We start from the raw sequence: 8,389 nt of genomic DNA, 5'->3' as shown, positions 1-8,389 counted from the left end.
TGCATATAGGTTTGTCAAGAGGCAGGTCAGGTGGTCTGGTATTCCCATCTCTCTCAGAATTTTCCACAGTTTATTGTGATCCACACAGTCAAAGGCTTTGGTATAGTCAATAAAGCAGAAATAGATGTTTTTCTGGCACTCTCTTGCTTTTTTGATGATCCAGCAGATGTTGGCAATTTGATCTCTGTGATAGTTTCAAGCAAACAGCAAAGGGACACAGTCATGCATATTCATGTATCCATTCTCCCTTACTCCCCTCCCATCCAGGCTGCCACATCACACTGAGAAGAGTTCCATATGCTGTACAGTAGGTCCTTGTTGATTATCCATTTTACACTTGATCTTAGCCAAAAGGCCAAGAAGTGATGGCTATCCATTTTAAATATTGCAGTATGTACATGTCCATCCTAAACTCTCTAATTATCCCTTCTCCCCATCCTTCCCCCTGACAATCATAAGTTCATTCTCTAAATCTGTGAGTTTGTTTTTGTTCTACTTACTCACATTTATTTTTAGATTAAAAAAATTGAGGAATCAAGTGGAGACAATTTACCTATCTCATAAGATTTTGTAGAGGATTAAATGAAAAATAATATGTCAAATTAATAGCAGAGGAATATGACAAACTAAGTTAATCTAAATCTCTCAAGAAATAAATTCTTAGAAAAGTTAAATAATATGTAGCAGGAGTACAAATGTGAATGCATACTGTGAAAGAATAAACTAAATCTTTTGATGGTAAGAATTAAAGATGAAAAAACAGCATTAATCATATGAATTAGCATAGTGTTTGCCCTTGGAGGAAGTCTGCTATTGGAAGAAGAGGAAGAAGAAGAAAGAGGAAAAGGAGGAGAAGAGGGAAAAGAAGAGGAAAAAGGAGGAGGAGGATGGAAAAGTGGAAGCAGACTGATAAAGTCCTGGACCAAGAAGTTTGAAGAAACTGTGACTAAGCCTACACATAATGTTCAGAACTTTCGATCGCTCAATTTGGGAAACTTATCTCTAACATACAGAGAGATGGGAAAGGCAGCTTGTCTGTTTCCATTTGGGTTCTAGGAAAACACACATGTATGGACACACACACACATAAACACATCCCATGTATCTCTCACTTGAGAAATAGAGTGGGCTACGTTTCACACAGGCTAAATGTATACTGCCCATATGGTACAGGATGCAGGAGTTAAGAAATTAGCATAAAACATGGTCATAGATTGGTGATAATTTTAGGATGCCTGATAAAACAAATGTAAACCTCACTTAAAGTTCACTCTTAAAAAGTTTAGGTTGTTCTCACTGAAAAAGCCCTGTATAGATGAGCACACACTCTCTCATTACAAAACAGATGAGATAACCATCTGCCACAAATGAGGATAAACAGATATAACATATGGGAGGATTAGTATCTCAAGAATATTAGATAATACAACTATTTTTTATAGCAACAAAAAGACTGTAGACTAGCATGTTTGACTTAAACTTTTAAAAAAGAAAGAATAAAAACAAACAAAAAAAATTCTATGAAGAAAAGAGGCAAATAAACCAATAAAAACTAAGATTTACAAGCACGAATTAAGCCACAGCACAGATCCAGCAGAAGAGAAGTAGAATAAAATATATTTGAGTAAATTAGATTCGATATATCACAGTGAAATAAAAAGAAGGAGGAAAGATAAAAATTATTATTAAACAAAATGGAGGTGAGAATGAAAGTGTCCAACATAAACAGAAAACAGAATTATAGACAGAGTGAATGCAGAGTTCCAAAGAATAACAAGGAGAGATAAGAAAGCCTTCCTCAGTGATCAGTGCAAAGAAACAGACAAAAAGAGTAAAATGGGAAAGACTAGAGATCTCTTCAAGAAAATTAGAGATACCAAGGGAACATTTCATGCAAAGATGGGCTCAATAAAGGACAGAAACGGTATGGACCTAACAGAAGCAGAAGATATTAAGAACAGGTGGCAAGAATACACAGAAGAACTGTACAAAAAAGATCTTCACGACCAAGATAATCATGATGGTGTGATCACTCACTTAGAGCCAGACATCCTGGAATGTGAAGTCAAGTGGGCCTTAGAAAGCATCACTACGAACAAAGCTAGCAGAGGTGATGGAATTCCGGTGGAGCTATTTCAAATCCTGAAAGATGATGCTGTGAAAGTGCTGCACTCATTATGCCAGCAAATCTGGAAAACTCAGCAGTGGCCACAGGACTGGAAAAGGTCAGTTTTCATTCCAATCCCAAAGAAAGGCAATGCCAAAGAATGCTCAAACGACAGCACAATTGCACTCATCTCACACGCTAGTAAAGTAATTCTCAAAATTCTCCAAGCCAGGCTTCAGCAATATGTGAACCGTGAACTTCCAGATGTTCAAACTGGTTTTAGAAAAGGCACAGGAACCAGAGATCAAATTGCCAACATCCGCTGGATCATGGAAAAAGCAAGAGAGTTCCAGAAAAACATCAATTTCTGCTTTATTGACTATGCCAAAGCCTTTGACTGTGTGGATCACAATAAACTGTGGAAAATTCTGAAAGAGATGGGAATACCAGACCACCTGACCTGACTCTTGAGAAACCTATATGCAGGTCAGGAAGCAACAGTTAGAACTGGACATGGAACAACAGACTGGTTCCAAATAGGAAAAGGAGTACGTCAAGGCTATATATTGTTACCCTGCTTATTTAATTTATATGCAGAGTACATTATGAGAAATGCTGGGCTGGAGGAAACACAAGCTGAAATAAAGATTTCTGGGAGAAATATCAATAACCTTAGATATGCAGATGACATCACCCTTATGGCAGAAAGTGAAGAGGAACTCAAAAGCCTCTTGATGAAAGTGAAAGAGGAGAGTGAAAAAGGTTGGCTTAAAGCTCAACATTCAGAAAACGAAGATCATGGCATCTGGTCCCATCACTTCATGGGAAATAGATGGGGAAACAGTGGAAACAGTAGCTGTCTTTATTTTTGGGCTCTGCAAAATCACTGCAGATGGTGATTGCAGCCATGAAAATAAAAGACGCTTACTACTTGGAAGGAAAATTATGACCAAACTAGACAGCATATTAAAAGGCAGAGATATTACTTTGCCAATAAAGGTCCATCTGGTCAGTTCAATTCAGTTCAGTCGCTCAGTCTTGTCTGACTCTTTGCGACCCCATGAATCGCAGCATGCCAGGCCTCCCTGTTCATCACCAACTCCTGGAGTTCACTGAGACTCACGTCCATAGAGTCAGTGATGCCATCCAGCCATCTCATCCTCTGTCATCCCCTTCTCCTCCTGCCCGCAATCCCTCCCAGCATCAGAGTCTTTTCCAATGAGTCAACTCTTCGCATGAGGTGGCCAAAGTACTGGAGTTTCAGCTTTAGCATCATTCCTTCCAAAGAAATCCTGGGGCTGATCTTCAGAATGGACTGGTTGGATCTCCTTGCAGTCCAAGGGACTCTCAAGAGTCTGCTCCAACACCACAGTTCAAAAGCATCAATTCTTCGGCGCTCAGCCTTCTTCACAGTCCAACTCTCAAATCCATACATGACCACAGGAAAAACCATAGCCTTGACTAGGGACTCTCAAGAGTTTTCTCCAACACCACAGTTCAAAAGCGTCAATTCTTCGGCGCTCAGCCTTCTTCACAGTCCAACTCACACATCCATACATGACCACAGGAAAAACCATAGCCTTGACTAGACAGACCTTTGTTGGCAAAGTAATGTCTCTGCTTTTGAATATGCTATCTAGGTTGGTCATAACTTTCCTTCCAAGGGTAAGCGTCTTTAATTTCATGGCTCCAGTCACCATCCACAGTGATTTTGGAGCCCCCAAAAATAAAGTCTGACACTGTTTCCACTGTTTCCTCATCTATTTCCCATGAAGTGATGGACCGAATGCCATGATCTTCATTTTCTGAATGTTGAGCTTTAAGCCAACTTTTTCACTCTCCTCTTACACTCATCAAGAGGCTTTTTAGTTCCTCTTCACTTTCTGCCATAAGGGTGGTGTCATCTGCATATCTGAGGTTATTGATATTTCTCCCGGCAATCTTGATTCCAGCTTGTGCTTCTTCCAGCACAGTGTTTCTCATGATGTACTCTGCATAGAAGTTAAATAAGCAGGGTAACAATATACAGACTTGACTTACTCCTTTTCCTATTTGGAACCAGTCTGTTGTTCCATGTCCAGTTCTAACTGTTGCTTCCTGACCTGCATACAAATTTCTCAAGAGGCAGGTCAGGTGGTCTGGTATTCCCATCTCTTTCAGAATTTTCTACAGTTTATTGTGATCCACACAGTCAAAGGCTTTGGTATAGTCAATAAAGCAGAAATAGATGTTTTTCTGGAACTCACTTGCTTTTCGATGATCCAGTGGATGTTGGCAATTTGATCTCTGGTTCCTCTGCCTTTTCTAAAACCAGCTTGAACATCAGGAAGTTCACAGTTCGCATATTGCTGAAGCCTGGCTTGGAGAATTTTGAGCAATTCTTTACTAGTATGCAAGGCTATGGTTTTTCCAGTGGTCATGTATGGATGTGAGAGTTAGACTATAAAGAAAGCTGAGTGCCGAATAATTGATGCTTTGAAGTGTGGTGTTGGAGAAGACTCTTGAGAGTTCCTTGGACTGCAAGGAGATCCAACCAGTCCATCCTAAAAGAAATCAGTCCTAAATATTCATTGGATGGATTGATGCTGAAGCTGAAATTCCAATACTTTGGCCACCTGATGTGAAGAACTGACTCATTGGTAAAGACCCTGATTGCTGGGAAAGATTGAGGGCAGGAGGAGAAGGGGATGACAGAGGATGAGATGGTTGGATGGCATCACTGCCTCAGTGGACATAAATTTGAGTAAACTTCAGGAGTTGGTGATGGACAGGGAGGCCTGGTGTGCTGCAGTCCATGGGGTTGCAAAGAGTCGACACGACTGAGCAACTGAACTGAACTAAGGATGAGGAAATAAATTTTTTTTGTCAGAATCCTACCATTATTGAGTTCTGGGTTATTAGTTTAATTATAAATATTTATTTGTATAGGAAGCCATTGTACTCTATATAATCCTGATACTTTCATGTGGTTTTAATAATTCTTGCCAAGCTCCTTCTTGTCTTCCAGTTTTCTGCATTCCAAAGTCAAAAGTCCTGCAATCTACTACTGTAACAAGAATGGGTAAACATTACTGTATAATCAATCTCCATAGGGGCATTACTTCATTTCTCTCATTCACACCTGTATTCCTAACACCTAGCTGACTGCGAAGATTATGATAGGTGTCCAACATTTGTTAAATAAATAGCATATATATAACTTTATACTTTTGTATATGGGTGGGAACAACACACCATACGAAATAGTCCTGGTGAAGACAGCTAGCCTAAGACCCGGTAATAGAATATTTGTTTCTCAGTGCCACTGTAAAAAAGTACCACAAATGTGGGAGTCACAACACAACAGAAACACATTCTTTCACAGTTTAGAAGGAAAGAAGCTCGAAATCAAGGTATGGGTAAGTTTGGTTCCTTCTTCACATGTCAGCGGGGGATCTGCCCATGCTTCTCTTCTAGCTTCCAGTGACTGCTGACAATTCCTAACGCTCCCTGGCATGCAGCTATGTAACTCCAGTCTCTGACTCCACACCAACACGTGAGCCTGTGACTCTTTGACTCTTCTTATAAGTCTTGTTGGATTAAAGGCCCATCCTAGTCCAGTATGACCTCATATTAACTAAATCATATCTACAAACACCCTATTTTCAAATAAGGTTACACTCTGAGGTTTGCAAAAGGACATAAATCTTGGAAGGATGCTATTAACCCTGTGTAGTAGACAATCACCAACACTGAAAATAATTTTACTTATAAGAAATTACATGTAAGTTCATTAAAACAAAACATGATTATACAGTTGACCCTTGCCCGACACGAGGGTTAATCCACATGTAAACCATAGTAGGCCCTCTGTATTCATGCCTCCTCCATATCTGTGGATTCAACCAACCACAGACTGGGCAGTACTGTAACATTTACTATTAAAAAAAAAAACACATCTGTCTATAAGTGGACCTGTACAGTTCTAATTCGCTTTTCTCAAAAGTCAACTTTATGTTGAATTGATAGATATCATACGTTATATGCAACTCTACAAGTGAAAGTAAAAAGAATTCAATAGGAGTTGAATTCCGCAATATAGTCCCACTATATTATCCATGCTGGAAGAGGACATGGCAACCCACTCCAGTATTCTTGCCTGGAGAATCCCCATGGACAGAGGAGCCTGGCAGCCTGCAGTCCATGGGGTCACAAAGAGTTGGACATGACTGAGTGACTAAGCACAGCACTTAGTATCCATGACCTCTGGTAGAATCCAATATTTCATTTGACTGTATGCTCTAGAAATGGACACAGACCCAGTTCTAACACAGTCCTTTTCCTCTGTCAGAGACCAATCAAGTTCTTCTCACTTGGTTAAGCCCACCAGCACTAAAGCAGTCCAGAACAATGTTCCCTAACTATGTCAGGGGTTGGGGAGAGGAGGGAGGAGGAGAGCCGGTAACCATCCCTACTTCTGAAGAGTACACACTAGATGACCTATGTGACAATTCTACTTAAATAAAAGAGAAAATGAAAGAGTATCACTTCAGACTCACACTTTCTCTCTCTTCTCTAAATATCTACCTCCAACTTTATTTATTTCAGTGGAGAAATATTTCTCCAAATAGTTTCATGGCCCACATTCCTCAATTCACTTGGATGTCTGCTCAAATATCATATTATCAGGTCAAACTCCCTTCTATATCATCATATGTCTACATTAATTCTCCATTCATTAATTTTTATTTATTTTAAAATATGAAACATTATTTGTATACTTATTTATGTTATATGTTATTCAGTAACTACTTCTTTCCCTACAAAATGCAAATATTCAAACACGCATACATACAAATAAATATTAGGCATTTTCTAGACCTTGCCTTGGAGGTCTAGAATACAAATGAATACAACAGACTTTGTTGCAGCAAATACTGTTTTCTAAATGTTTCTGTGAGTTAAATATTGATTTTTTATAGTTGACAAAATAAAAATACTGGATCTTGTTTACACATTAATTTGGATATTACAGAATTTTCGGAGTTGTGACAGACACTGTTTCATTAAGCCAAAACAATTTCAGAAGAGATAGGTTTGGTTGTGTATTTATTATAAACCTGTAATGTTAATAAGAGGGATTTGCTTATAAAATTCATTTAATCTCTCATAGTAAATGTTTGCCATTGCTAATTAACTGATCAATCTGATACAAATATCGGACACAGTTATGCAGAAACTCTTATCCTTGGAACAAACATAGGAAATACAATGCATAAAATAGATTGGGGTGTGTGATGAGGGTTGTCTGCTGGATTTTTGTTGTTTAGCTGCTTAGTCATGTCTGACTTGCAGCTCCATGGACTGTAGCACCAGGCTCCTCTGTCCATGGAATTCTCCAGGCAAGAATACTGGAGTGGGTTGCCATTTCCTTCTCCAGGGGATCTTCCTGACCCAGGCATCGAACCCGCATCTCCTACATTGGCAGGTGGATTCTTTACCAGTGAGCCACCAGATAAGCCCTGTCTGCTGAATTATAAATGCTTAAGTGTACTTTCCTCCCTCTCTAAGACTGAAGCTTTAAAATAATATAGGTGTATGAGTTAAAAAAACAAACAAACAAACATTATTTTCATCTCTCTCTACCTGTGATTACCTGCCAGGCACTTAAGAAGACAGTGGAAGGCTCAGCAAGCATCCAGAGAAAATGCAGGCAACTGGGTTGCTGAATTTGGACTATCTGGGGAAGGGATGTTGTGAGAGTAATCAGACTTGGCCCACGATGCCTAAGCATAATGAACATCAATACCTAGGGATATGCAAGAAAGAGGGGAATGCAATTTGAGACACTGACACATATCTGCTATTGTTTCAGGAAGTGGGACCACTTCCAGGGCCCGAAACTGGGCTCTTGTCTAACACTCGGAAATGAGTTGTCCGAGGAGACACATGTGCTGACAAAGCAAGAGATTTTATTGAGAAAGGGCTCCAGGGTGGAGAACAGTAGGGTAAGGGAACCCAGGAGAACTGCTCTGCCGCATCTCAGGTTTTATGGTGATGGGCTAGTTTACGGGTGATCTTTGGCCAATCATTCTAATTCAGAGTCTTTCCTGGTGGTGCACGCATCACTCAGCCAAGATGGATGCTGGCGAGAGGGATTCTGGGAAGTGGACAGACACGCAGTGTCTCCTTTAGACCTTTCAAGAACTCTTCCGGTTGGTGGTGGCTTATTAGTTCCCTATTCCTTATCAGGATCTCCTGTCATAAAACAACTCATGCAAATGGTTACTATGGTGCCTGGTC

The sequence above is a fragment of the Bos mutus genome, chromosome 18, assembly GCF_027580195.1.
Source record: "Bos mutus isolate GX-2022 chromosome 18, NWIPB_WYAK_1.1, whole genome shotgun sequence".
In the NCBI taxonomy this organism is placed as follows: Eukaryota; Metazoa; Chordata; class Mammalia; order Artiodactyla; family Bovidae; genus Bos; species Bos mutus.
The sequence above is the reverse complement of the archived record's forward strand: the minus strand, read 5'-3'. Positions refer to the sequence as shown.